We start from the raw sequence: 26,509 nt of genomic DNA, 5'->3' as shown, positions 1-26,509 counted from the left end.
GAGCCTCCTCTGCCTCTCATTAGCGTGGCGTGTTGAGGGCCCGGTGCCCGCACTCCCCCTGCAGGAGCCCCTCTTTGGAGAAGGGCTTTCATTACACATCTGAGAGTTTCAGCTCTGGTTTGAAATCGGACCCAGATGGGCTCAGCTGCATCTGGGCACTTGTCTTTGTAGGGACGAAGGTGGCTGGTATGAGAAATGCTTGTTGTCTAGGGCTGTTCCAAATAAAATTGAGGATTTTTAGGGTGCGTGTTAATGAGCCCAGAACCCACGGGGCGCCCAGCCCGGTGGACATGCATGCATGCAGGAAGGGGGCGGGTGCTGGCCAGGTGGAGTGCAGGGTGAGGCTGGGGGGCTGCCAGGTTAGGGAGGAGGTCACGGGAGAGGCTTCCCCAGGAGCAAGGAGGCTTAAGCACCAGCAAGCCCCAGGGAACATCAGCCTCCAATGGCCAGGGCCCAGTAAACAGTCAAGGTGTGAGCAGGCGGGCGGGGAAGGGCAGGGTGGCAGCTGGGCAGGGGGCAAGGTGAGGACAGAGCCCCCACACGAGAGGTGGTGCTGGCCTCCAGCGTGGGCTGTTATTGCCGTCACACCCACGTGATTTCCTCCAATTATAAATCGTAATTTCTCTATGAAAGCGAGAAATGGAAAGAGTCCAATGAGGTCATCTGCCTCCCTGGCCAGGGCGAGGAAATTGTTTTATACCGCCGGGGGTGGAGGCCGAGGTGGCGGTGTCTTCGGAGCCCAGAGGCTCCAGGCAGGCATGGCCACTGGTCCCCACGACAGAGACGCTGCTCGAGTTCTGCTGTGGAAATGATGACTCCAGGAAGGGAGCTCTATCTCGCCGACACCAGCCCCTTCCCACAGCCCCCAGGATCAGGCGACGCTCCTACGGCCCCACCAGGCCCGGCCCCGCCCTGCCCGCCGGCCTCATCCCGCGCCACTTCCCACAATGCCCCGAGCCGGATCCCACCAGCCGTGCCCCAAGCTGTTCCCTCTCCTGCAAGAGTCCCTCCAGCATCACTCCTCACCTCCTGCGTCGTGTCGCCCCACCCCCTCTGTGCGTGTGGTCAACAAGCCACGACAGCAGCGACACAGTATCTTGAAGGAATTGCCTCCCTGGATCAAGCAAGGGGCTGCATCTGCTTGACCGAGGCTGGTCATGGAGACAGCACCTGGCTCAGTGCCTTTGCACGCAGTAGGTGCCTGATAAATGCACTCAGTGAGCTCCCCACGCTGCTTCATTTAGAAAACCAAGGGTCTAAGCAAGGCTCTGGCCTGCCCAGCTTTCTACATCCCAGTTGGCTTTCTCTGCTGCCCCCCTGCACCGCCCCCCATCACCCGTGATCCCGCACAGCCTCCCAGGAACCCGGGTGCACATGCCCCAGACCCCACTGGGGATTCGGGGCTCCTCAGGTGTTTCGGCCTTGGGTGAGTGGGTGCCTCTCAGGCATCTGCGGCGTCTGTATTCCAAGCGCAGCCTGACGGTGCCCGGAGTTGTGTGCTCGTCCCACGTGTGGGTGTGTGATAATGACGGGTCGTAGCCTCCTGGTTCCCCGGGCCCAGGACTAAACACGTAACTTCCCCTCCTGGCAAACACCAGCAGAGCCTTCGCGTTCTCGGTCCTTGTGCGACTGGGTTGAGTAAGCGAAACCACACAGTGCAAACGAAGTTCGCGGTGGCGCGCGGCCTTTCTACGGGGTCAGTCAGGTTGACTGAGGACAAAATGAGTCTGCGAGGTCCCCGGGTCTCCGTCACCGGGGGCCCTCTGGGTCAGCTTGGGGGCACTCCCCCACAAGACGGCCTCTGCTCACCTCCATCTCGCCTCCCTCCCCATTCCCATAGGCTCCAGGTCTGGTCTGTGTTTCTGTGCCAAAGAACAATTTTTTGGGTCAGCACAATGAAAGCCTCCACTTGTAACTGCTTGAGATGCTTACATTGTTTTACTTTCCGTTATAAATAACATCATAACTACATCGAGAGGAATTTGGAAGGGGAAACGAGCCACGTGCACAGCCCCGCAGTCTCTGCCACTCTGCCCTTGGGCTGGATCTGCCCGTACGCGGACGCCATTCACAAAGGGACGATGCACCTTATCCGTTTCCAGGTCACTTCTGCTTTGCCATCCCCGCTGTGCGGGCGCAGCGACACGGAGAAGGGGGGACTTGCCCGAGGTCGTATGGCGTATCCAGCGTCTCGAACGCCGGGCCAGTGCCAGGCCCCAGTACAACAAACACATCATCAACCAAACGCAAGGTGGCCCCGGGCCCACGGCACAGGGAGACCTCAGGCGTCCCCGAGGCCCTCGGAATGAACACACTCATCCGTGCATTCACTCCTCCATCTCTCCATCCACCCATCTACCTGTCCATCTTTCCCTGCCTCTGTCCATCTCCGCATTCATCCATTCATCCATTCATCCATCCAGAGGACACGCTGAGTCTAGTCACACTCCCAGCACCATGCAAGAGGCGAGCGAGGGCGCCCGTACTCGAGGAGCTCGGTGTCCGGTGGAGAGGCCGCTGGTCCGCAGAGGGACACGGGGAGACACACGGGGCATTGTGGGAGCAAAAAGCCGCACCTCGCACAGGTGACGCTGTGCCGCGGTTCTGGGCTCCTCCAGACGCCCGCGTCCCGTCGGTCACGTGTGAGCTCGGCGGCCAGCTAGAGCGGGGCAGGCGCGGCCGCCTTCCCGCTGACCACCTGCCCTTCCTCCCGCGCCGTCGCCCACCTTCACCGCGGGGCTCCCCCCGCGGGGGGAACGCTCTTCGTTGCGTCCGTCCCTGGCTGCCTGAGAGATCGCTGCTCCCCGACATTAATGCCTGTGTTAGCAATTAGCCCTGCTTCATTTCAACCTCTGGCTCTTAGGATGAATTGTTATGTCCGTGTCATTAATCAGACGCCTGGGATGTGCCGCTGGCAACCAGGTGGGCTTTATGGCTGGTGACTTAGCCGAGTGGCATTCTCAGTGAACACCACGCCTGCCCCCTCCCTGGGCAGAGCCGCCCTGTGGCAAAGAGGGCCGAGTTTAGATCATTGGAAGCAGGTCAGAGCTGGCGAGAGCTGGCAGACCCCGGGGTTTTCTTTCATTTTGGACTTCCAGGCTGAGGTCAGCATCTGTATCTGACCTTAATAGATGAAAAGGCTCTTTGTGACTCAAACCTGGAGTTTGTTCCGTGGCTGCTGACTTTCTCCCACCAGGACAGCCATCCACGGGGCCAGTCTTCTCCCCCACTGCAGCGGGTGGGTCACTCCTCTCGTGCCAGCACGGACCTGCGGGCTGTCACAGCCACGGCCCCTCTCTCTGGGGGCAGAGGACTCGGGGCTGGGGCCCCGGGGAGAGCTTTTCTGTTTGGGCGTGTGGACTGTTCCCAGCTCAGGGCCAGCACAGTAGAGAGTGGGATGTTTCAGGTCGAGGGGAGGGGACAGCGTACGCAAAGGCTCAGGAGGTGGGAGTCCTCGCCGCAGTGAGAGGTCTGGTGTCCCGAAGCTGAGTCAGCGGAGGGCAGTGGCAGGAGCTGCAGTGGGCGATGGGGTTCTGGCCTTGGGAGGTGGGGTTCAAGTGCCCCGCTGAGGGGCTGTCCTTCACACAGCCTGGAACCAGCGAGCATGCCCGGCGGGGAGGGGCTTGGCCAGGACTGCAAGTTAGAAGGGTCACATGTGGGGAACTGGAGGGTGCCGGGGACCCCTGAGAGACTGGGACGGCGTCCCCAGGACCAGGGGTGGAGGCCTGGGCTGGGGGGTGAGGAGCAGTGGGTTGAGGGTAAGGTGCTGGCCGGGAGGCCGCCCTGAGATCAGGCCTGGGGGCTGAGTGGGTTCCCGCCCACATCTCCTCCTCATCGGAGGGCGGCTGAGTCCTCCTTCTAGGGTCTAGGTGCTGTTGGCAGGGGCACCTGCTCCTCCCTTCTCCTCCAAGAGGAGATGGCCCCACCCTGCTCCCTTCTCATTCGCTCTCCCCCCCCCCCCGCCTTGGCAGGCAGAGCAGCACCCACAGGGTGCTTGAGAAGGGGCGGAGGTGAGGGAGCCTGCGTTCCCGTGTGAACCCTCCGAGCCTCCACGCTGCTAATTAAACCATTTCCTGACAAAGCCCAGACTTTCGGGGACGGGTGTGTGAGCAAGTGTGTGAGCCAGTCTGTGGGTGGCTGCGCCGTTGCCAGCACCCTTGGGCCAGCACCCTCCCTCAGAGGTAGACCGTTGGGGACAGGAGTGGGCAGTGCTCAGAGCAGAGAGGCCAACAGCTCCAGGGACCAAAGGGACAGCTCTTCTAAGACAGAGCTTCTCTGGAGAAAACGTGTGGATTTGCGCCGTGATGGAATGGCCCTCTCTTTATCCCTCTGTGTGGGGTGAAGCCAGGACTCGGGGAGCAAGGGAAGCTGTGGCCGGAGGTGGCCTAGAATTCCCTTCCATGCCCTGATGCTGGGCTGGCGGAGCAGCCCGGGGTCAGAGTGGCCTGGACCGTTGGCACCTGCCTGCCCCCTGGCCCAGCAGCCGCATCCCTGCACTGTCTGGGGGTCTGCAGGCACGTCTCTGCCGATTTACCGTGCTGCACCCACAACGTGGCCGAGCCGTGGGGGACCTAGAAAGGCCACCGAGTGGGTGCTAGTGCCCCTGGGCCACAGTGAGGTAGAAGAGTGTGCGCCTGGAGTACTCGGTGCCTTCGAGCTGCTCCCAGCCGGGGCAGGTGACAGGAGGAACCCCAGGGCCTGGCGAGCTGCAAGAGTGAGTGAGAGGACATGGCCAGCCAGGGGCGGCCAACACCAGCCTCTGCAGAAAGTGGCCTGCACAGCCACCAAAGGTGGCTCTGCTGCCGAGAAGGGGCAGAGGAAGTGTGGGGGCCCACAGGCTGCCCCTCAGCCCGCGGGGAGGGGCACAGCGGCCAGAGCCTGACCACACGTTAGGGGACAGGAGTGGCGGTCTTGGGCCTGCTCAAGGCTCTGGGCCCTGCCAGCCAGCTCCCAGGGAGGAGGCTGCCCGGGGGCCGGGCCTCACCCAGCAGGGCTGCTGTCACTGGGCTGCCCCACACGAGAGCACGTGTGTAGTCCAGGGAGGCCTGAGTGAGGGCGATTCTGGTGCCGCCAGTGAAAGCCAGACCTTTCTCGAGAAACTGGCGTGCTTTTGCTGGCAGAAGAGAGACTATGGCGTTCCTCACCCTGAGCCACGGTGGGCATAGCCCCAAGGCAGAAGACCAGGTCCCTTCCGGGTCACCCTGGCTCTGCGTGCTCTCACACACAGCCCTGCTCACGGGGTGTCCCCCTCCTCCGCCTCCCCCTTCACTTAGTCGACACCCTAGCTTCAGGGTCCTACAGAAGCCCTGCGTCCTACAGACGCAGGCAGGTACCGGGGCCTGTCAGCACCCGCTCCAGCTGCCGTATGCAAGAGCCACTGACCTCCGCCACTGACCACACTCAGAGCCATGACCGGGGATTCCAGGCCTCGCACCTGCGTCCTCCGAGCTGCGCAGATGTGGCCGGGGCGAGCGGCCTTTTCTTCTAGAAGTGTTCACTTCCCTCCTGCCGGTTGTGCCAGCCCCTGGTCCCCAGGGACAGGAGCCCGGCACCCCCAGCTCTCTGGTTTCCCTGCCCCAGCAGACGCTTGTGCCAAGGGATTTTCGACTCCGTGTTGGAAATCTCCCATCCGCTCCCCTCCTTCCCGTAAACACACTGTCCGGCCGGGGGTGGTGCTGTGCACCAGCGCCCAGCGGCCAGACTTGGTTAATATTAACAGCGAGTGGCCCAGGAAGCTATTAGCTTCCTTTTCTTGTTGTTAATTGAAAGAGGAGAAAATGGTTGTAACACTTCAAAAGGACTTAAAGCAGCAGCCGGAGAGACCGGCCGAATTGGGAGGAAGGGGAAAAAGAGAGAGAGACTATTTTAAATAAATAAAGGAAGCCCACGCCTCCCGCAAGGGTCGACTGACGCTCCTTGCCTGTCTCTGCAGACACCTGGCTTTCCTCTGAGGTCTCCTCATTGCCACTCATCGTGTATTTTCCTTTTCATTTGGGAGCCCGCCTTAAGGAGAGAAGGAGGGGGAACAAAGGATCCGTGGAGCACTTCTGTTAATAACGGGGCTCTTTGAAGCTGCAGCTAGCGAGGCCCCCAGCCTTCGCTCCCGGAGCTCACAGGGCCTGGCCCTGCCTGGCAGCCGCAGGGCCCGGAGTGTCCCTGGCCTGTGGCCACCGACACAGACACTCGCCTCCCAGAATGCAGGCCCACTCAGAGCGTTGGCGAAAGCGATTCCCGGGCCCCTGACCTGGGTGTGACCTCAGGGGAGCTCTTAGGCTCAGCCCCCACCCCCCACCCCCACCCCTTGGCCCCCAGGGACAGCCGAGGATGTGGTTGTAGAGGCTAGGGGACTTTCTGAATCCTGGCAGACAAGGAGCCAATGGTTCAGCATTGCCAGACCTCTGGCCTCTGTGGTCAGCCTCCCCCAGCCACTTTTCCTAGAGAGAAATACTCCTTCCCGCTGCACCTGCACGGTCAGCTTCTGGCGTCTGCCCCATGCTGTACGCGAGCAGACATCTCTGCCAGTCTCAGCGCGGTCAGATAGGGCAGATTGGGTGACTCAAAGGTCTTCACTCTGGGAGCTTGCCATTCAGTTCTGGCTGACAAGCATCCCCTCCTCCAGGAAGCCTTCCCTAACCCTCCCTTGTTCCCAGCCTGCTTTAGAATGGCCTCTTGGGCAGCCGTGGGACCCTGTCCTTTATCAGCCCGGGGTTCTAGTGTCCGCATAGCAAGGTGGGTGACTGGCCGACGAGGACAAATACATCGAGTGGGACCTAGGTGACCCGGGCTTCCTTCCCCTGAGGCCTGCTCATTCGGCCATGCTGTCCCTTTCTCTGGCTAACCCCCTGCTCCGCCTCAGTCCTCCTCCTTGGGGCTCCTCTGACCCCTAGCTCTCAAGGGCAAGGCTTGTGTCAGCAGCAGTGACAACACCCGTAGCTGACGTGATTAAGTTGTTGATGGCCCAGGCACACAGAGCCAAGTGCTTGATGTAGATGATGATGATGATGGTGATGATGATGATGATAGTAATAATACAACAATAGCAGTAGCAACCCCATACGGAGGCTGAGGCACCACCACACTGGACCCCCCGGCGCTATCACTACCATTTCAGTTTTCCACCTGAGGAAACAGTTGTTCAGGAGCCCGCCCAGGGGCACACAGTGGGTCCGCCACAGACAGGCGGGAGGCTGCAGGCTGGAGCTCCCCTCACAGGTTCACGGGGCACGTTAGTGTGTGTTAAAGGCTCTGAGAAGTCCTGTCTCAGCGATACCCGTTTCACTCTGTTTGCTCCTGTGGTTACCTGTGAACCTCCCAGGATCGGCATGTTCTCTGAAGCATCCTTTGGGAGTTGCCTCATGACATTCACACATCCATTTAACCAGTCTTTGGTAAGTGCCTGCTGTGTGCAGGGCAGTGGCCCAGTGTCAGCGATACGTACTGGTGAGGACAGGCGTGCCCTGCACATGGCTTAGTGCCCTGCACACAGTAGGCTTACACACCTTCAGCAAATGAGGGCCGAATGAGAGAGAATGGATGGGGTAGATGAGCTGGGCTGGGGTCACAGGAAGCCACGTGTCCTGGCCAGACAGTCTCTGCCCTGAGCCACCCCCATCTCCTCCTCCGGTCCTGGACCTGATGCCAGCCTCAACCTCCCCCGTGGCATCGAGGCCCACTGCGCCTCCTTGGTGGGACAGGGCCCTTAGTCCCCTTCCTGGGGCCCCCGCCAGCCTCAGCACCTCTTCCCTTCCCTTCCAGCTCTGTGGCTCTGGCCTTGACATTCTGATCACATCTCCCAGCCCTGCCTGGAATACTAATTCTCCCAAGATGAAACCATCCGTGTTTAATTTTTTTTAAGAGCCAGGCAGAAAGAAAAGACAAGAAAAGAGGAGGCATCAGTGGGTGGAAGTCGGAGGCCTCCTCCAGGCTGTTTTTAGAGCCTCCCTGGGCGGCTGGCTTTCAGTGTGCGGGGCTGCCAGCCACCTTGGATGGTCACAGTGTCCCTGCTGACGGCCCTGTGCAGTGCCACCAGCCACCCCAGAACGACCACACTGCTCCTAGCTTAGACCAAGGAGGGGGATGGCCTTGTTTTTTCCAGTAGGCTGGGGTAGGGGAAAGGGCCTAGGCTGGCCTTCTGAATACACCAGAGCCTACAGCGCACCCTGGCTTGGGAAGGCTGCTTTCGAGGCCCTCAGAAGGATGCCCCTTAATTAAGAGTGGGCAGCCAAGCTCCTCTCCCCTGTCCATTATTTGAGAATTAGGTTTCTGTCCAACTCCTGTCAGAAATGGAGCCTGGGGCTTCCCCAGATGGGGCTGGGCTTACAATGGGGACAGAGGGAGGGCTGAGGCGGGAGAGGGCTTGGCCTGAGAGAGCGGCCATGCAGGGGAGATAGGTGCCCTTGGAGGAGCCCTTGACCTCTTAGGCCTCCACTGCCTCTTGGGTGCTGGGGTGTGGCCACAGGCTTAGGAGGGCTGTTACTGGAAGAACAGGGTGTTAACAGGCTGGAGTCAGAGGTCTGAGCGAAGCCCCTCATGCAGCGTCAAACGCGGTGTGACTGGGGGCCAGTGTGTTGTCTGAGCATAGGGGCAATGAGGGACGTGTCCTCCTAGGCCTGTGGTGAGGATCAAAGGAGGAGCGCGTGAACCTGCTACGGACCAGCCTGGCATTCTCCACACACATATAAGTCAGCTATTATTACTACAACCCGCGAGACAAGCACTCTAAGTAAAGCCTCTCCCCTCGCCGCCCGCCCCTCCGCCCAGCTGCCTGGGGAACCCCACTCCCTCCCGCGGCCCCTCCGCCTCTCACCAGCCAGGCTGACAGCATAGCTTGGTGCCACCTCCCCCACAGCATCCCAGTTTAACGTCCTAAGGCCCCCAGAGGGAAGGATGAAATTGTAACGGCAGGAAACATGACAGAACATGAAACATGATGAAATCAGCTACGTAAATTAGGAAACCAAATCACAGCCCCGCGCTTTCCACAGCTGGGTAAATGCTGGCGAGTGCTCTGCGGGCTGCCGCCCCTGTGGTGGGGGCCCCCCAGGCCGGGGGGGGGGGTGCCCTGAACCCCTCCCCCTGCCTCACTTAGGTTCTTCCTGAGTGCTTGGCATAGGACCCCTATCTCAGGCCCTGCTGCCTGGGCTCCCACCTGAGTCAAACCCCCAAACTGCTTGGTGGAGACACCCAGTACTGTCCCCGTGCCCCACTTTAGCCTTGTGATGCCCCTGCCACAGGCTGTGAGCCTGGTCGGTCAGGGACGAGGCCTAAAAGCACCCCAGCTGCCCGCCCCCGCATCTCCTCCAGTCTGCACTTTCTGCCTCCTCCCCTGTGCGCTGGGCAGCTGGCCTGCCTCCCCGGTCCCCACCCCAGCGTCACAGCCACCTGTGAGCGCAGAACTGGTACAGGGAGGGTGACTCCGAGTGAACGTGGCTTTCTGGCCACCTCCCCGCTGCTGCGGGGGCTGCGTCATAAATTATTATCGACCAGGTGCCGGCCTGGGCTGGAGACCAGATGGGGAAATAAAGCACCAACTCAATAATTGTGCCCTGCTGCCTGAATTTACTTACTGAGGCTTTCCTACCCACTGGAAACGCGAGGATAAATAACTGCTGGCTGTTAAGCTCCCGGGTGGGAAAAAGAGCCTCGGGTCCATTTCCCCGGGGACAGGCGGAGGCTGCAGACCCGCACCCTTCCACCTGCCCTGCTGGGTTCGGATCGGTTTTCCCAGCAACCTGTACCGTGTGGAGCCCCCAGCCTTACTCCACCAGGTAGGGGGCTCCTTTCGCGTGTTACGGATGACACCGAGGCTCAGACACTTTAGGGCCTGGCCCCAGGTCCAGGGTGACCCACAGGTGATGGTTTGCCCAGGACTTTCTCAGTATTAGCTCAAATCCCAGGCAACCCAAGACAGTTGGTCACCGGGCCCTGGTGTCACAGCTGGTAAATAGCCTAGTCAAGGTGGGGACCCTGCTCTTTCTGACCCAAAGCCCACAGGTGCTCTTAATGGCTGTGAAATGCCACCACCCCCTTCACCGTGACCCGCGTGCATCTTGTTCTAAGGCCCGCTGGACTTTGCCAGTCTGTGTGGCTGTTCCTTCAGATCACTCTCCAGCCTGCTCTGGGCCCACGAGGCCGTTGGTCACCAGCGGGTCCCTGGACCCGTGGCTTCCGGCTGGGTGTGGCTCCTGGGAGCCCCAGCAGCTGCTCAGAGGGAGGGAGGAGAGCCAGGGGAAGCATGGAGTCCCCAGCTGCGTCCCTCCCCTGCTGGTGACCCGCTCTGTGGGTCTAGTAACCACCGCTTCCCCTGCCCCTCAGGTCCGCATGACGATAGCTCCCCACTGTCACCCGGAGAGCCTCCCCTCCCTTGCTGGTTCCCGCAAGCCCACCCACAACTCTGTGAACAGCCCCTTCAATACACTCCGCTCCCCTGCCAAGGGACAGAACACCTGCTTTCACCTGCTCCGAGCTGACTATGTATCAGGCATGTCCAGTGCCCTTTATTGTCTGCGTGACTCATTTCACACTCTTAATGACCTCACGAGGAAGCGTATTGTCCCCATTTCATAGACGAGGCAGTGGAGACCCAGAGAGGCTAAGTGACTTGCCTTGGGTCACACGGCTGTGTGATAAGAACAGCCTGGCTCTGGGTCTGCGCCGATGGAAAACCTAAAACCAGAGAGGAGGGGAGATCTGCTCGAGGCCAAGATCACTCTGCGCTCCCTGGAGCCACGGTCTGTGCTGTGGGGGCTGCCGGGCAGCCAGCCCTTCCCGGGTTTCCCACGCCTGCGGCACGGGGCCGGGCCCTGTGGCTTCCTGTGAGAGGGATGCAGGGGACAGGCGTGGAGGCCAAAGGGCTGGCACGGCGGCGCTGGGGACCAAGACGAAAGCAGGAGGCTCTGCGGAGCCCTCCAGGGCGGGAAGGGAGATGCAAGTACCTCAGGAGGAGCCCCTGAGCCGGACGGCTCTGTCCAGGAGGGCACAGGGACTAGAGTCACGTGGCCCCGCCCCAGGTGGCCATGGTCCCAGCCACCACGTGTGATGAGAGCAGCGAAGGTGAGGCTGCTGGTCACTCAGCGCTGCTGCCTTATCTGCTGAGGCTCGGCCCCCACCCAGCAGCCCCGCGGGGGTCGCACGCATGCCTTCCCTTCACGGGCCAGGAATCCGAAGCCCAGAGCAGCCGTGTCCAAGGGCTCTCGGCCTCAGAGGGGCAGAGCTGGGGCCGGACCAGCCTCTCTGTCCCCAGGTCCCTGCCGCCCCTCCCCAGCCCCGCCTGGCAGCTGAGCCTCTTGACGCAGGGCCCCTCCATCTCCTGGTTACGGCTCCCTGGTCCCTCCCAGAGGAGGCAGCAACTTTTATCTACTCACCTGGAGGAGTCCCCAGGGGACTCCACTTTATTTTTGCCAAACACTTTCCGACTAAGAGTCCTCTGAGTCCTGGGAGGGGGCAGGAGACTCAAGGGGACCCAAGAGCCTATGGGAGGAGCGAAAGGAGGCAGCCAGGGGAGGTGGACAGTGATGTGGGACCTGCCATCTAGTCATACTGACGACCTGGCACAGCGCCGCCCAACACCCCAAACGGCTAAGGAGGCCTAGGGTCCCCTCTGGCTCAATCCAGGCCTCTCTCGCCTCTTCCTGTCCCCAGAAACGGGAGCTGAGCCTTGCCTGCCCTTCCTCGTCTTCTGCAACAGGCCCAGGGAAAGTGGTCAGTGGACCAGTCAGCACAGAGAAGGCCGTGCTGGGCCAGAGGTCCCGCCTCCCGCCACCGCACCCGGGCGGTGGGCGTGAGGCTGGCCTGACCTGCAGCCCAGGAAGGCGGGGCAGGGTGTAGAAGGGGCGGATGGAGGTCTAGATGGTGAGCCCCAGGTAGAGACAATTGCCCTGCCCCAATCCACCCCCATTTCCCCCTTGGGCAGCAGAAGCGGCGCCCCCCAATCTGTCCCGGTCTCAGAGAGGACAGCAGCGGGTTTATGTCCTGGGGGCCTCGCAGAGGGCCCAGTTCCGGGCACTGCGGGGCCGGGGCTTCCAGGCTGGTACAGGTGCGCTTCCTCCACACCCACCAACTCCAGCCCTCACGTAATGGCGCCATCATTTATTCTGTTGCCTTTGTGGTCCGCATATGGGTGCGGGTGAAATATAGCCCTGCATTGTTTACTGGTGGGGATGTTAATTGTGCTGCACTGGTGGAGGACAAACATGCATTTGGGGGCTGTAGATTATGGTGACAGCTCCTCGGGACGTGGCTGTGTGGCTGCTGCATGGGTAAAGGCCAGCAGATGAGGCGGGCCAAGCGCAGGGGGTCGTGAAGGGTGGGGAGCAGGGCACCGTGCGTCAGACCCTACCTGTTCCGGGGGGCATCAGCCAGGAGCTGTGGGGGGCCAGGGACAGGCTTCTCTTTTGCGGCCCTGCCATGGAGGAGAGAGGACAGCGTCAGCTCCTGCAGGGTCGGGGGAGGGCTGGCGGGCCCCCTCCTGCTACCACCTTGCACCGGCTGCAGAAGTCGCTGGAGGTGGGGAGGCAAGTGTTGCCACTGCTCCACCAGCCCGGCCTGGGGCCCTGGGCATGTCGCAGACCCCCTCAGTGCTGTCAGCTGCAGCGCGGGCATGTTAAGCTCCCTCTCTCTCTCTTCCCTCCACGGGGATTGAACTCGCACAGGCTGACACCTGAAGCCTGGGCAGGACCCGCAGGCAGGGAGAGGCTGGCTTTGGGAGGGTGCTGGGACCAGCCCACTTGGGGGCACAACCGTCAGCTGGGGGCCGCGTGGGGAAGGGGTCTGGACTTCACGCTGAGGCACGGGGTTCCACAGGGAAGGCGGGGGGCGGGGCACAGGTTGGGACTTGCGAGTTGAAGCTGGCGGAGGGGGGCCCGCAGCCGCCAGGAATGCTGTGTCCTCTGCGCCATGGTAGTCACAGGGTCCCAGGCGGACCGTGCTGTGCCCTGCAGGTGGTGTGGCTGACTGCATACCTCACACCTCCACACAATGACAAATAAACAAGTAAGGGCACTTCCCTTGGCCCTGCAAGGCTGCTTGCCCTCTACTGGGGGCAGAGGCTACGGGGACAGGAAGGAGTGCCCAGCCCACCTCTTTGACAGACCAGGTTGGCGGCCCCAAGAGAAGCCCACCGTCCTCGCCCCCAGGGTGTCGTCTTCCTTCCCACATCCCTACGTGAGGTGCTGTTATACCCCCACTCCACGGCTGAGCAGACTGAGGCCCAGGAAAGTTAGGGAACCCACCTAAGCTGGCCTGCCTGGGAAGAGGCGGAGCTGTGATTTGAACCCGGGCCTTTCTACAGAAGAGCCACCCACAGCCCCGCTGGGACCCTGGCCCAGGCCTTCAGGGCCCCCAACCCATGACAGAGCTTCTGCCCGGGATAGCCAGGCTGGGCCCTTAGCCAGCCCCAGCGGCGGGTGGCTGGCAGGATCCCCAGGCCTGTCCGTGCACGACCGTCCCTTCTCCCCAGGGCGGACAGGCCCTGCTGCCCCTCAGCTACACAGACCATCGGATGAGGCTCTCCTCATGCCGGCCCAGGCGAGTGTTAGACTCAGCGAGTAGCAGGGAACGGACCTGGAAGATTTATGAGCTGGGTTAAAATTTAATTTGGGTAGAAGATCACAGCCAGCCCAGCTGGCTGCCCCAGACAAATGGCCTGGCCTTTGCCGAATCCTGACCGCCAGCCCGTGGTTGGGCCTGGCCCCCGTGCCAGCCTTCCTCACCCTTCCCCGGAAGGCGGGCCGCCACCCACAGAGCAATCATAGCACCGAATTCGATTTGGGGTGGAAGCAGCGGGTCCCTGAGCCTTGTTTGCACTTCAGGTCCAAATTGAACAGGACAGAATCGGCTCTGGGCGGGAACTGCCTTCACCAGGGTCTCCCTGTGGCGCCCAGGGACAGCGCCGCCTCTGGGGGAGCCCCGCCAAGCGCACTGACCCCCCCTGCTGGGGGATGTGGCCCTGGGCACCCCACCTGTTCGCTCAGACGGGCTCCACCCAGCCACCTTCTGACCCCAGCACCCTGATCCTCCCTGAGGCCTAACTGTCTCGGCTTGAATCCCAGACATACTGGCAGGCTTGTGCAAGTAACTACACCTCTTGGAGCCCCAGTTTCCTCATCCGTAAAATGGGACAGTCTGCAAAATCGGACCTGTTATTATTAGCTAGTGTCGTGATGTAACCACGGACTTGCACATTATTTACCTTACTGCCACAGGGTAGTGCCCAGGCTGCGAGGGGAAGGGAGGGGAGGGGAGGGAAGGGGAGGGGAGAGGAGGGGGGCAGGGGGTATCCAGAGCCAGGGAGGGGTCTTTGACTTTCCAATAATCCAGCGGTCTGGCTTCCAGCCTGGGTCAGGCACCACCATCTTTTGACCTGAGGGTGCAGCTTTGGGTTTGTCCCGAGTGGCTGGATTAGGAACAGTGTCGGAGTCCCCGAGGCGTAGGGTATGGCGGCCAAGCCTGAGCCCTGGCAGCCCTGTGCACAAACCTGCTTCCTCCTGGCTGACCCCCTGCCTGAGTGGCCCTGTCACTGCTCTTACCTCACTGCCGTGTATTGGGACTCTCCCAGGTGCTTTCCTGAGTGGGCGCTGTGCACCCACTTTACGCACAGAAAGGTGAAGAAACTGCCCAAAGCTTCTACAGTGGTCAACCGGGATGACCCAAGTCCAGGCCCTTTGACCCCAGAGCCCAGGCTCCTCCCACTGCCCCTGAGATTTCTCTGCTGCCTCCCAGCTCCTGTCCAAGGTGGGGGGTTACAGAGAGAGGAGGGGGAGCCGGCTGGCTTGGGCAGGGAGGAGGCAGGGCGGGCAGGAGATGCTGGGAGGGGCTCAGGACGGAGGCAGCCCCCCCAGCCCTCTGACGCACGCACTGTGCACACGTACACACATTTCACGCTGCCACTGGCAGGAATCCAGGCCCGGAAATAGCCGTGTCACCTTTGGAGGCTGAGTGCCTGTCTCTGGCTGTTCTGGCGGGGCCTAAGGAGGAGGCTCTAAGCGGGAGGCTGCAACAGTCCAGGATAGCACAAGGCGCGTGTGCATGCACACATGCATACGTACACCAGCATACATATACCCGTGCACGCTCATACCCTCCCACATGCACACGCTCACATGCACAAACTCACACATGCCTGAAGAATCGGGAGAGACAAGCTTCAGACGCCACTGGCCTGGCCTCCCGAAGGACAAGTCAAGGTTTGGCCTGACCCTGGCACGTTCCTTGTGTGACGACTCTCCACGCCGCCCACAGCAATGCTGGGATGGGGGCAGGGAGGCTGCACTGAGGAGCGGGTGGTCCCCAGCTCCTGGCCACTAGTGGTCCTTAGTCGGGGCCGCCTAGCATCTTTGCACACAGAGCTGGGGCCGAGCTGTAGAGCAGAGACAGGGCACCCTTGGGGGTCTCTTTTACCCTGTAGTCCACCCTGCCACCCTCAGGGATCTGGGAGCCTCCCCAGCTGCACCTGCCATTTCTGCCCTCTGCTCCAGTCTGGGCTGGAGGGCCCTGTGTCTTTTTGCTTGGGGACTTAGCTCTGTCCCTGGCAAGTGCTGAGCTAATCCTCCCACTGTGCCCAAGAGGGTGGAGGGATTAATGTGTCAACATATTTGCATTATAACAGGAGCACCAGGGTCTGGGCTCTAAGGAGAGCCGGCAGGTGGGAGCCCACACCTGCGTGCTTGCCCCTGCCACTGCCAGCCACACTCCCCCCTGCACAGGGCATCACCCTCACCCAGCTGTCCCCCTCCTGCCCGGTGCCCGACCCGCAGGCCCCAGTGGGTGCCACATGTCAGCCACTGACTCTTGACCTTGGGGCTGGAGTACCTTGGGAGCTCCCTACCACCCCTGCACACGAGCAGAAGGGCCCAGAAATAGCGCTGTCCACGCCGTCTCCCTGCAGCCTTATCGTTTACTTACACATGTTTATTTATTCCCATCTCATCCCAAAAGATGCGCGGCAGCCTACAGAAACACAGCCAAAGAGGAGGGAGTATCGTGGGGTGGACCGGCTGGGCTCTGAGCGGGCGGGCTTGGGTTCAAATCCTCATCTTTACTTACTTATTTTTGCTGTGGAGTCACTTCACCTCTCTGAGCCTTGGTTTCCTGTACAATGGGGGTGCTGGTGCCCACCCAGGGGGCTGTTAACGGATGAAATGAGAAACCGCCAGGGAACACCTGGCACATGGGAGGGGCAAACAGCCACCGGGCGCCCTCGTGTTTAGGAGAGAAGGTGAACGGGGAAAGGAGTGGGCGTGGGACAGGCGGGGTGGAAGAGGGGGGAGGCGCGGACCGGACCCGCCTTTCCCTGAACCTCGTGACTTGCAGGTCCTGGCGGAATCTGAGCCGAGGGGAAGTGGCCTGGGCAGGGGTCTCAGCTTCTCATACGCTGAGGTCCAGGACTCTCCCATATTCCTCTTAGAAGGGAACCCCTTGGGTGACACCCCAACCCTTCCTGCCCCTCGTGGGGTACCCAGCATCTGCAGGATGAAGAAGGGCTGAGATCTGGGGTTCCAGACAGGGGGCCTGCCTACTCTCCCACCTAGTGATTACACCCAGGGCTGAGGTCTCCAGCCCTGGCCCCTGAGACTCACCCAGAATCTGACCCCCGTGGACTTGTTCACCCCCCAGGATCAGCTCCTGGGCCCAGTCCCAAATTGCCTCCAAGCCCCAACCATCATCTCCTCTAGTGGGGATTCTCAGCCTGTCTGCATGCGGTCTAGCTGCTTAGGGCTCCGTCCCCTTCTGGCTTTTCCCTAGCCATCAACTGCTCCCGGCCCCCCATTCTGTCTTCTGTGGCCTCCCCAAATCATCCCACCCAGAGCGGCCTCCCTCCTGGTCATATCCCATCTGAAACCATTTTTCAGGTTCACCCTCTGCCTGTCCCCCCAGCTTAGGGTGCCCTCCTGAGGCAGAATCTTCTCTCCCACACTGCTAGGTCCCCCCGCCCAATCAGGCTAGTGCCTCCAAGCTCTGCTCTTAGTAAATATTTTGGGGATGATCAATGAAGGACTCACTTTTCCCGCCAGGCTGCCTGCCGAGAATCCTCTCCACAGCCCCATGCCTTCTCTGCCAGCAGGAGCTGAGTTTGTGGGCAGATTGCCCCAGGAGACAGGCAGGCAGTGCTGCAGCCACCCCCTGGGACCCTGTGGGGCACAGGGCCGCGCTCACACTGATGCCCACCCAGACAGCTGCCCTCCTGGGCATCCCTCCGAGGCTGCCGAGGGAGGCGAGGCCGGAATAACCAGATTAGCCTAAGCGGCTCCTCTTGTTTCCTGGTGTAATTGGATTGAGACCATGTTTCGGTGCAGCTGCATTTAATATGTAATTCCAAGGCCGCCTTGCCCCCTGAGAGTGTCACTGCAGACGCGGACGGGGCTGGGCCCAGGCTTTGGGCTAGAGAGGAGGCTGGGGTGGGGTCTCACGTCGCCGACTGTGCAGAGATGGAGTGTGCCCATCTCCCTCCCGGCGGGTATCACCCTTCTGGCAAGGGGCACGGCCCGTCTGCCGGCATCTCTGGACCGGGCCGGGGGATGGGCACGAGGAAGAGAGGGAGGGGCTGTCCTTAGCACACACACCAGGCACACACACAGGGCTCTCTGGACATACCTGTGGACCAAGAGTACACCTGGGGACGGGGCGAGCTACTCAGCTGACATGGGACCACCCAGGCCTGGGATATAGGGCAGCCCCTGGGACCCTGGCTGGGGAGATACCGGGAAAGGAAGCCGGGCTGGGTCAGCATGGGCTCCTGGTGCCCGCCCATGGCCGCAGGAGGCCCTTGGCCCAAGTGGTCGGGCGGCAGCCTTCTCAGGCTCCTGAGAAGCCAGAGGCCCAGCCATGGTTTGGGGGGGGGGGGGTGGTCTTCCCTCGGCAGTATCACTTAATGCTAGGTAACCATGCAGTGACAGCAGCTGGAGCCCCTCCCCCACCTGCACTTAATGTTAGTGGCTTTGAAGACCAAGGGGTGTGTGCATGCCAGTGTGTCTGTCTCTGAGTGTGTCTGTATGTGTGTGTGCGTGCGCCCATCAGTGTGTCCGCAGTGTCTGGGCTGAGCGTGTGTGTGTGTGTGTGTTGGAAACAAGGAGCTATGTGCCCCCACCTTCCCATCCGTAGCCTGAAGCCCGGCCATGCCTCTACAAAGACCCATCGGCACCTGGCTCTGTAGGTCAGGCTGATGGGTCTTTAAAAACCAAGACACTAAAAAACAAAATCGAGAACTGGGCACGGCTAGGGAAGGGAAAAGGGCAAGGCCGTCCTATGGCAGGGCTCTTGATTTTCAGACATCCCTCCGGAGGCACAGCCCCGACCTGCCCCAACAAAGGTGCTTCTGGCTGCCCATCAGGGGCACCTGTTGGACAGATGATTCACCACCTGCTGTGGCTGGTGCCTGTGCAGGAGGCTCACCCTGGAGGCTCAGACCCAGCTCTGAAGACCTCAGGCACAGACCGGCTTCTTCCCTATGAGTGAGAGGGGATTCAGGCCCGCCTAGGGCTGGGAGTTGCTCTGGGGTGAGGCTCTGGGCTGGAGTCTGTGGACCCCTTCGCCCTGCCCATCCCTCTCCCTCCCATTTCCCCCCACGCTAGAGGGCCTGGTGACAGCTCTTATCCATCACTCAGCCCTATTTTTAGGAGGTGATAACCCAGCTGTGAAAATTCACTCTGTGCAGATCCCTTCCACGTGAGGAAGTCTTGCAGGAAGTCTTGCCTGAGGAGATGAGCAAGGCAGGAGCATGCGAAGGAGAGGGCTGGAGGAAGGGGAGGTTGGAGAGGAGGTCCATGGGCCATGTGGTTTGTGACTTGTAGCAGGCACTTGGCAGAGGGGCATGGGGCAGCTCTGCTGAGTTATGGAGTTGGGGGTGGCACCAGGCCTGGCCTGGCCCTGGGGCAGCCCACTGAGTCGGAGGAACAGGAGTCCAGAGCCTGGGTCTCACCTTAGCTCTGTCAGTAACAGGGCCCTGCATGCTCTGGGCCTCAGTCTCCCTGATTAATCTTTTAACCTTCTGGGTGCTTTCTACTTCTTCTTTGTAGGGCTGGCAGATAAAATATAGGCGCTCACTTAAATGTGGATTTCAGTATATGGCCATGCCACCCTGAACAAGCCCGATCCCGTCAGATTTTGGAAGCTAAGCAGGGTCGGGCCTGGTTAGTACTTGCATGGGAGACCACCTAGGAAGCCCAGGTGCTGTAGGTGTAAAAATAAGGGATTGTAACCTGACAAGGTCTTTGCAATCTGTGAGGTCAACTAAGGGTTGCCTTGCCTAAAAAAATAAAATAAATAAATTAAAAATAAATGTGCATTTCAGATAAGAAACAAATACTTTTTTGGCACGCGTAAATCCCAAAGGTTACGTGGGATATACTTGCACTACAAAAATTATTGGTTATTTCTCTGAAATTCAAATTTAATTAGGCATCTGGTATTTTTATTTGCTAAATCTTGGGCTATTTCACTTCCCTCTCTGTGCCTCAGTCTCCCCCTCTAAAGAATGGGGATAACAACAGTGTCTCCTGACTAAGGCCGTTGCGAGGATTAAATGAGCTGATATGATACATGCTGAAAGCTTAGGGCGGTGACGTAAAAATTGGCCATCGGCCATCGGCCATCTCTGGCTCCCCAGTGCCAGTACAGAGCCCAGCACCGAGGAGATGTACGTTCGTTCATTCACTCGGCCATTCGCCCAGAGCACATGGCCCGCTTGGGATATGCCAGGCTGCGGCTGCTGGAGATGGACCAGGGGTCAGAGCATGAGGCTGCTCTGGACACCTGGGGAGCCTCCAGACCTTGGAGCTGCTGAAGCGGGGTGCAGTGAGGGGACTCTTCTGACCCAGGAGGGGGAGAGCGGGGACCCCCTCAGTGGGGAGCCCCTGATGAGAGGGTCAGAGGTCCTTGCTGAGGAAGTAGACACCTTCAGGGTGAGGTGAGGGGGGCGAGGAGCATGGACATGGCTTCCTCGAGGAGCAGAGGGAGAGTGGGGGAGGGGTGACAGGGCTGGGAGCTGGGGCCAAAGGCAAGCGACTGGCAGGGTCAAACTGCATTTTAGGGAGATGCCTCAGGTTGGGGGGGGGGGGCACCAGTGAGGTGGAGCTAAAGGAGAACAATAGGGGGGCCTTCTGGGCTGTTCCTTCCAGTTTCTCTCCACCCCAGGGCCAGTCTGGGGTTTCCTCTTCCACCTCCTCGGGAGCCAGGTAGATTGTCATTTCAATTAGGATGGAAAAGGACAAGCACCCAGCCACCGAGGAGGGGGGCAGGGGGGCCAGATAATCCATCCACCTCTGCCCATACCCTCAGTCTGAGCCTGCCACCTACCAGCTGGGTGGCTTGGGACAAGTCACTTAGCCTCTCCAAACCTCAGTTTCCCCATCTGCAAGATGGGGACAATCACAGATTGTGAAGAAGACCCAAAGAAATAGCATATTTCAAGCGCCAGGCTTTGGATGGTGCCCAGGGAATGATTCGAACAGAGGAGGGCCACCCAGGGCACCATTCTACCCAGACGGGGTAATGAGGGGATCACTGGGGAGAGCAGAGCCCCCCAGGTCGGTCCCAGCCCTGTGGAGTCATCGTTGCTTCCCCTTTTCTCTGAGTAGAGGAAAGGGGCTCGGAGAGAACACAATGCTTCCTGGGGCCGCAGGGGAGCCCGGGCCTCCCCAGGGCCAAACCGCCACCCCCACCCTCACACACTTCCTCTGTCCCGCAGGTGGCCGAGGCAGGGTCTTGGATCCCAGACGTCCCTTTGCGGCCCTGGACCTCCCTCATAAACTTCGCTCACTGGCAGAGAGAGGGAAGAACCCGGCGGTTTAGATTTTGGGCCCTTCCTTTCTCTGTGCCTCAGTTTCCCCCTCCTAAAAGGAGACCTTACCCTGACCCAGCTTCATGTCTAGTTACAACATTCTAGGTGACTCTTCCGTGGAGAGGTGGGGAGGACTAGCATGGAGAGGGGATATCCCCCCACAAATACCCCTCTGACCGGCTAGGCTGACAGGTTACTCCAGGTGTCGATGTGATGGGAATGTGCCCTGCGGTGCCCCCCGCTCCCTTGTGGCTGGGCCTCCAAGGCATTCCTGGTGGTCAGGGCCCTGGCCTCCCTCTCCCCACTCTCAGTCCAGCCAGTCTAACCCCAGAGCCTGGGGTGGCTGGGCCAGGCTGTGGCCCGGCTGTGGCTCTGGCCCCTGCGAAGTTCTGGGGCCACGCGTCCCCCCCCCCCCCATGCACGGGGCTGGGCTGCTTCTCCTGGGCTTCTCCCCAGGAAGCTGCAGTGTTTACCCTGCCGAGGCCCAGCTTCTACTCCCCAGGAGTGTGTTTAGGAGGTGAGAACCCACACGCATGCACACACTCACACGCCATCTGACGCGCCAGACCGCACGGCTCCCAGCCCAGCCGCCGATGCACCCCCAGCGCGTCTCCTCCGGGCTGCGCCTCCTGCACCTGGGCCCAGGCCACGTGGCCTCCGCACAGCAGGGAACTGGCACTGATTTCGAATTAGCAAGTTAATAAGTGCCACCTGTGACCTCAGTGAATCCATCCCCAAACCTCCCAGTTTTATTCTGTCCATCTTGCGGATGCTCCGACTGAGGCTCTAAGTTCCTTAGCCAGAGCATTAGCTAGAAAGTAGCAAGTGGGGTTCAAAGGCCGATCTCTGGGACCCCCGGGCTGGCCGGGGCTGCCTCAGAGAGGAGTGAGGGTGGGTATAAGGAGAAAGCGGGGATCTACGGAGGCAACAGGAGAGCCCATTGGTCACAGCTGGACACTATCAGCACACAGCGGTGCTCAGCATCGCACAGCCCGGGGGGGTCTGTGTGTGGTCCCCCGTGGCCCTCAGCACCTGCAGTGGCTGGTCTCTGGCCCCTCCCCAGGCTCCCCGCATGTGGCCGGGCATCCCGGAGCAGGGCTAAGTGGCTCTGAGCCATCAGCGGCTGGGCCTGCCAATTCTGCCGCTGGCTGACCTCAGGGGGCTCTGCCTCTCTGGGCCGCAGGACCCTTCATAACGTGGGGCAGTTGGAGCAGATTGAGGGTCTTCCTTTCAGGAGGGCCCATCCTGAGAATCTGATCTTCTTACTGGAATGTGACTCTCCAGGCATTCAGATTTACCTGGGAGTCTTGGGGTTCGGAGACATTTCAAAAGGCCAGCCGGCTAAGGGACCCCTGGGCCACATGTGGGGTGAAGCTGCAATAGGAAGCGAGGGAAAAATAAATCCCAGATTCTAAGAGCTGCTGCCCTTTCCTGCACTCCTGGTGCTTGAGAAAGCTTAACTCACCTACTCCTCAGAGCAAGTCTTACTGGGGCGGGGGTGGGGGGCGCTCTTTTCTATCCCCATTTTACAGTTGTGCAGACCAAGGCACAGAGAGGTGACGTACCGGGCCACGCGGTGGGGAGCGGCACAGCCAGTGTAGCCCAGCGGTCTGCGCACTGAACCGCCGGGCTTAATTGCATGGCAGGTTCAGAGTGTGTGGTTTACCATTACGCTCCGTAACTTACAGAGAGGCCGCATGTATGTATGTGTTCCGTATCTATCTGACGTTATGTAATTATTTTAATTAAAAAATAAAAGACCTGGATCAGCGGACCTAATTTTAGCTTCTGGGATTCCTGCACTTTGGGGCTTCCAAACCCTAGGCCAGAGGCAGCCCCCGGAGCCGAGCCTGACACACGGGCCCGACTGCTGTCCCCAAGCCGGACTCCCAGGCGGCCCGGCCTGTGCAGTGGGTGCAGGGCCAGCCCCTCCGCCCCACCGCTGCCTCCCTCCCCGGCCCCAGCCGCCACTCCGCCGCCCCTCCAGTGGCCGCCTGAGCGGGTTATGAGTTCAGCAGTCGATTCGGGCTCACATCATCTTGTCTGCCGGGAGGATTTAGTGCGCAGCAGTCGGTCAATAGTGCGTTTGTTTTGTTATCGACCCGCCCGCACAGCACAGGAGCCAGCCGGTCCCCTCGGCCACTCGCGCCTCTTCAGGCCGCCACTGCGCGGGTCGCCGGGCTCCCTGAGGGCCCCTCCCAGGCCCCCTGCCATTCCCACCCCTGTGCTCAGCCTGGGCGAGTCCCAACTCCCGGCCCCTGAAAATCCATACCCTCCATGGTCCTGGGACAGAGTGGCCCAGTCTCCCGCCACATCTGACCCTCGGGCCTCCTGCTCCACAAAGGGCCCTGTCTCATGGCGAACCCACAGCCTTGCCGCTCGTGGGAAAACCGAGGCCCAGCGAGGCGAAGTGACGCCAGCCGCAGGCGGAGGAGCAGAGGTCTCGGGTGGGCCCCAGGTTGGCCCCGGCCCCGCCCCGACCACACCAGCACCCAGGGAACGGTGGGTACTGTGTCGCCAGCCCTCACTGTCTCTCGCTCATTCCTTCAGCACAGTGCCAGCGAGCGGCTGTGTGCCAGGCCCAGGGACCCCGCCTCTGAGGACACCCTAGCCCCCACGCAGCCCTGCACTGGGCGGAGACCGGCGGGTTCCCCGAGAGGGGTGTTGGGAGGCTCAGGGGAAGCTGGAAGGCTGCCCCCGGCTGGGACACCACGGGAGCCTGAGAAAAGCATTTTTGAAGGGGCTCTGAGGGATGAATAGGATTTTGGCAACAGCGGCGGAGAGGCGGCCGGCGGGGGCGGGCATCAGGGTCACAGGCCAGGTGTCCTACGTGCGTGCAGGGAGGGACCGATGAGTGTGGCCGCATGGGACATGTGAAGGTTCGGGGAACTGTATGGACTGTCCTTTCGGAGCACTGGATAGACAGCTTCTCCTGACTCCTAGAGCGTGGGGACCCACGAGCACCCCCTTCCTCGACGGGGTCCCGGACGGGGTCCCACCTCACTCCTTCCTCCTCTCCCCCCCTTCTACATCGAGAAAGCGCAAAAAACAATTACTGTTCACGCCTCATCTCTCATCGAAGTTATTAAATTTCATTCCACGAACAAATAAATCCATTTTTATTGCAGCGGGAGGAGCGGGCAGCGGTTTGCTATTTTACCTTTTTATTTTTCAAAGTCCTGTTAAATCTGCCCCGATCGGCTGGGCGGCCCCGAGGCCCGCGCATTTCTCCCCCTCCATCCGGGCTGGAGTGGCTGGCGGGCTGGCTGGGTCCTGCCTGACCTGCTGCCCCCTCCCCCCATCAGGGGGCCCTCAAGGAGGGTGGGGGAAGCTTCCCGCCAGCCTCCTGTTCGTTTGCCATTTTATAGTTTTTTAAACACCTCCTGCACATGCCCTTGCAGCTGCTCTTCATGGAGTTCCTCCCCAGAAACTAAAGCTCAGGAAGGTTCGGGGATCTGCCGAGGCCAGGAGAACCCTAACCCTCTGGGGGAGCTCTGCGGGCCCCAGGGAGCAAGGCCTGGCCTGGCCTCCTTGGAGAGGGGACTGGCTGGGCTCTGGTCGTCCACCTCAGCCACCCCATTTGGTGCAGTAGGAGCTCGGTTCCCATCTCTGTCACCCACCAGCTGTGTGACCCCGAGCACTCGACTGGCCTCTCTGGGCCTCAGGTGCCGCATCTGTAGAAGGAATATAATAATAGCATCTCCTTTCCAAAGGGCTCCCTGAGGATTTAGATTCACTCAGCACAGAGCTTAGTACTTGCCCATGCCTCTTGCCACGACCACCCCCCTACCTGCTCCCCAGCTCACGACAGGCCTCCCGACCCCCTGCTCTGCTCCCCTGTGGAGGGACATTGATACAGCACTGAGGGTCTGGGCAGCACACGCCTTCACAGCTGAGATCTGGGATGGACGCCCAAGATAAATCCTCATCCTGGCTATTTTTTTCTCCCTAAACCATTTGCTAAAGATTTAATGACTGTCAATAAGAAGCCTGTTGCATCTACAGCGCCTGCAGCTTGCAGCAGTTTCCCGTGAAGCGTTGAGGTGATGCAGCTGCCCGGGCCAGGTCCTGGGGTATCCCTGTGTCCCCCCACATGAGCGCCCAGCTCTGCTTGTGTCCCCGCAGGGAAGGGACTTCCTCCCCCATGCCCAGGGTGGAGTCAGGCCATTGCGGGGCAGAGCCAGAAGTCCTGGTTCTCCCCACACCTGTAACTAGTCTCACACCTGGGGGAACTGTTTGGGTGGGGAGAGCCCCTCCCCTCCGCACCCAGGCTTCTGGTGGCTGTGCACACCCTGAGACCCATCCCCTCCTCCCGCCAGCCTGGCAAGCCCAGAGAGGCTGCCCACCCCACAAGGCGCCGACAGCTGACAGCCTGCACCTCGGCCAGACCTGGCAGCGGCTTCTCCTCCTGGTTCAGAGCTGTCTCGGGTGTCAGATGGGCCTGTGGTTCCGCCGTGGTGGGGGGGAGGCGCGCGCGCGCACGCGCATGCGCACATGTAGCGCCTTCCCACTCTTCCTTCCTCCACCTCTCTTGACCACCCTGCATTCGAAGCCTAGGGCAAGGGTGGTCACCTATACCCCCCCCACCCCCGCCACCCAGGTCTCCCAGGCTCCACTCCTGCCCCACCCTTCCTCACTCCTCCCTGCAGTTCCCCGGGGATTCCCTCTTCTTTTCTCTCCAAGACTGATGAGCACTGGCATTATCAGGAAAGGCAGCTCTAGATAATGTTCCCAACGCTATCTGTCAGCACCTGGGGCCACTCCAGGCTGGGGGAGGGGAGGTCACATGGATGCCCATCTCCTGCCAAGCCCCCTACAGTTCTGAGCACCTCCGGCGAAGCCCAGAGGCCAGGCAGGGTTGGGGGGGTGCTGCTCAGGGGCATAAGCCCATGGGGCAGGGGGCAGGGGGTGGGGGGGACCATGCCCTTAGGGGTGCAGCCAGGTTCTGAGCCCATCGCCCTCTGCCTTCAGCAAGAAGAGAAACAGATACAGACAACAGTGAGGTCAGGATCGTGCTGGCTGGAGGAGGTAGAGGCAGAAGCTCTCAGCCCTGGAGCCCAACTCGTTCTGCCTGCACCTCCCTGGCCTCAGTCTGCTGTCAATCAAATGGCATGCCACTGTAAGATTCATTCAGCAGCAAAGATGTGCGATAGTGACAACCACTGTCACCCGAGGACCTCGCACGGCGGGCTCCGGTCTGCGCTGGGCCCTGACGTGCTCAATCTCCTTTACTTCTTGCTGCCGCTGGCCAGGCGGGTGCAGCGGGCACCCCATTTCACAACTGCTGGGGTGTGCCCGGAGCTGGGCCAAGGTTCCTGCCGGTGCTGGGAGGTGTGAGGGTCTCCGGAGGCAGAAGGGTGAGCCAGGCCGGTACCGGGTGGGGTCTGCGTAGCCTGGTCCCCAGCTCCCCGCCGCCTGGTACCGAAGGGGTTTCTGGCACTGCCTGGAGGCGCCACGTCACCTGAACAGAAGGCAGAGCCTCTGCCAACCCTCCAACACTCTCCGCGCACGGCTCCTGCCAATGCAAACGCGTGTCTCGACGCCATTAATTTACATTTTGATACGACTTTCTTAATTTTACTTCAACTTCGCACGACTCCAGTTTGAGAATCACTTTAATGTATTTATCTGTGAGGCAATTTGTTAAATAACCCCCAAGACTCGCCGGTTTTCCATTCTGAGCTTTTATTGCAAGGCTGTTTTAAATTGAATTAGTTGTCAGGGTCCCTGAGTGCA

General features: G+C 60.7%; 2 protein-coding genes and 1 pseudogene across 5 annotated transcripts in view; 2 read left to right on the top strand and 1 right to left on the bottom strand.

Annotated features, from left to right (window-relative positions):
* The window catches only part of MACROD1 (mono-ADP ribosylhydrolase 1), a 138,052-nt gene that overhangs the window by 51,431 nt on the left and 60,112 nt on the right, over nt 1-26,509 (top strand). The gene's annotated exons all lie outside the window — the stretch shown is intronic.
* Nucleotides 1-26,509, bottom strand: part of FLRT1 (fibronectin leucine rich transmembrane protein 1) — a 68,182-nt gene that overhangs the window by 12,867 nt on the left and 28,806 nt on the right. The window contains exons 1-2 of one of the 2 annotated variants that reach the window (XM_016118515.2): nt 14,526-14,644; nt 12,338-12,400 (exon numbers count right to left, since the gene is read on the bottom strand). The exons of the other annotated variant lie outside the window; for it this stretch is intronic. The gene's annotated coding sequence lies outside the window, so the exon portion shown is untranslated. Of the gene's footprint in view, nt 1-12,337; nt 12,401-14,525; nt 14,645-26,509 lie in introns of those variants that run through there. 2 annotated transcript variants of the gene reach the window in all.
* Nucleotides 19,055-19,173, top strand: LOC118603356 (annotated as a pseudogene).

The sequence above is a fragment of the Rousettus aegyptiacus genome, unplaced genomic scaffold (assembly GCF_014176215.1).
Source record: "Rousettus aegyptiacus isolate mRouAeg1 unplaced genomic scaffold, mRouAeg1.p scaffold_m13_p_5, whole genome shotgun sequence".
NCBI classification, from domain to species: domain Eukaryota; kingdom Metazoa; phylum Chordata; class Mammalia; order Chiroptera; family Pteropodidae; genus Rousettus; species Rousettus aegyptiacus.
The sequence above is the reverse complement of the archived record's forward strand: the minus strand, read 5'-3'. Positions and strand labels throughout refer to the sequence as shown.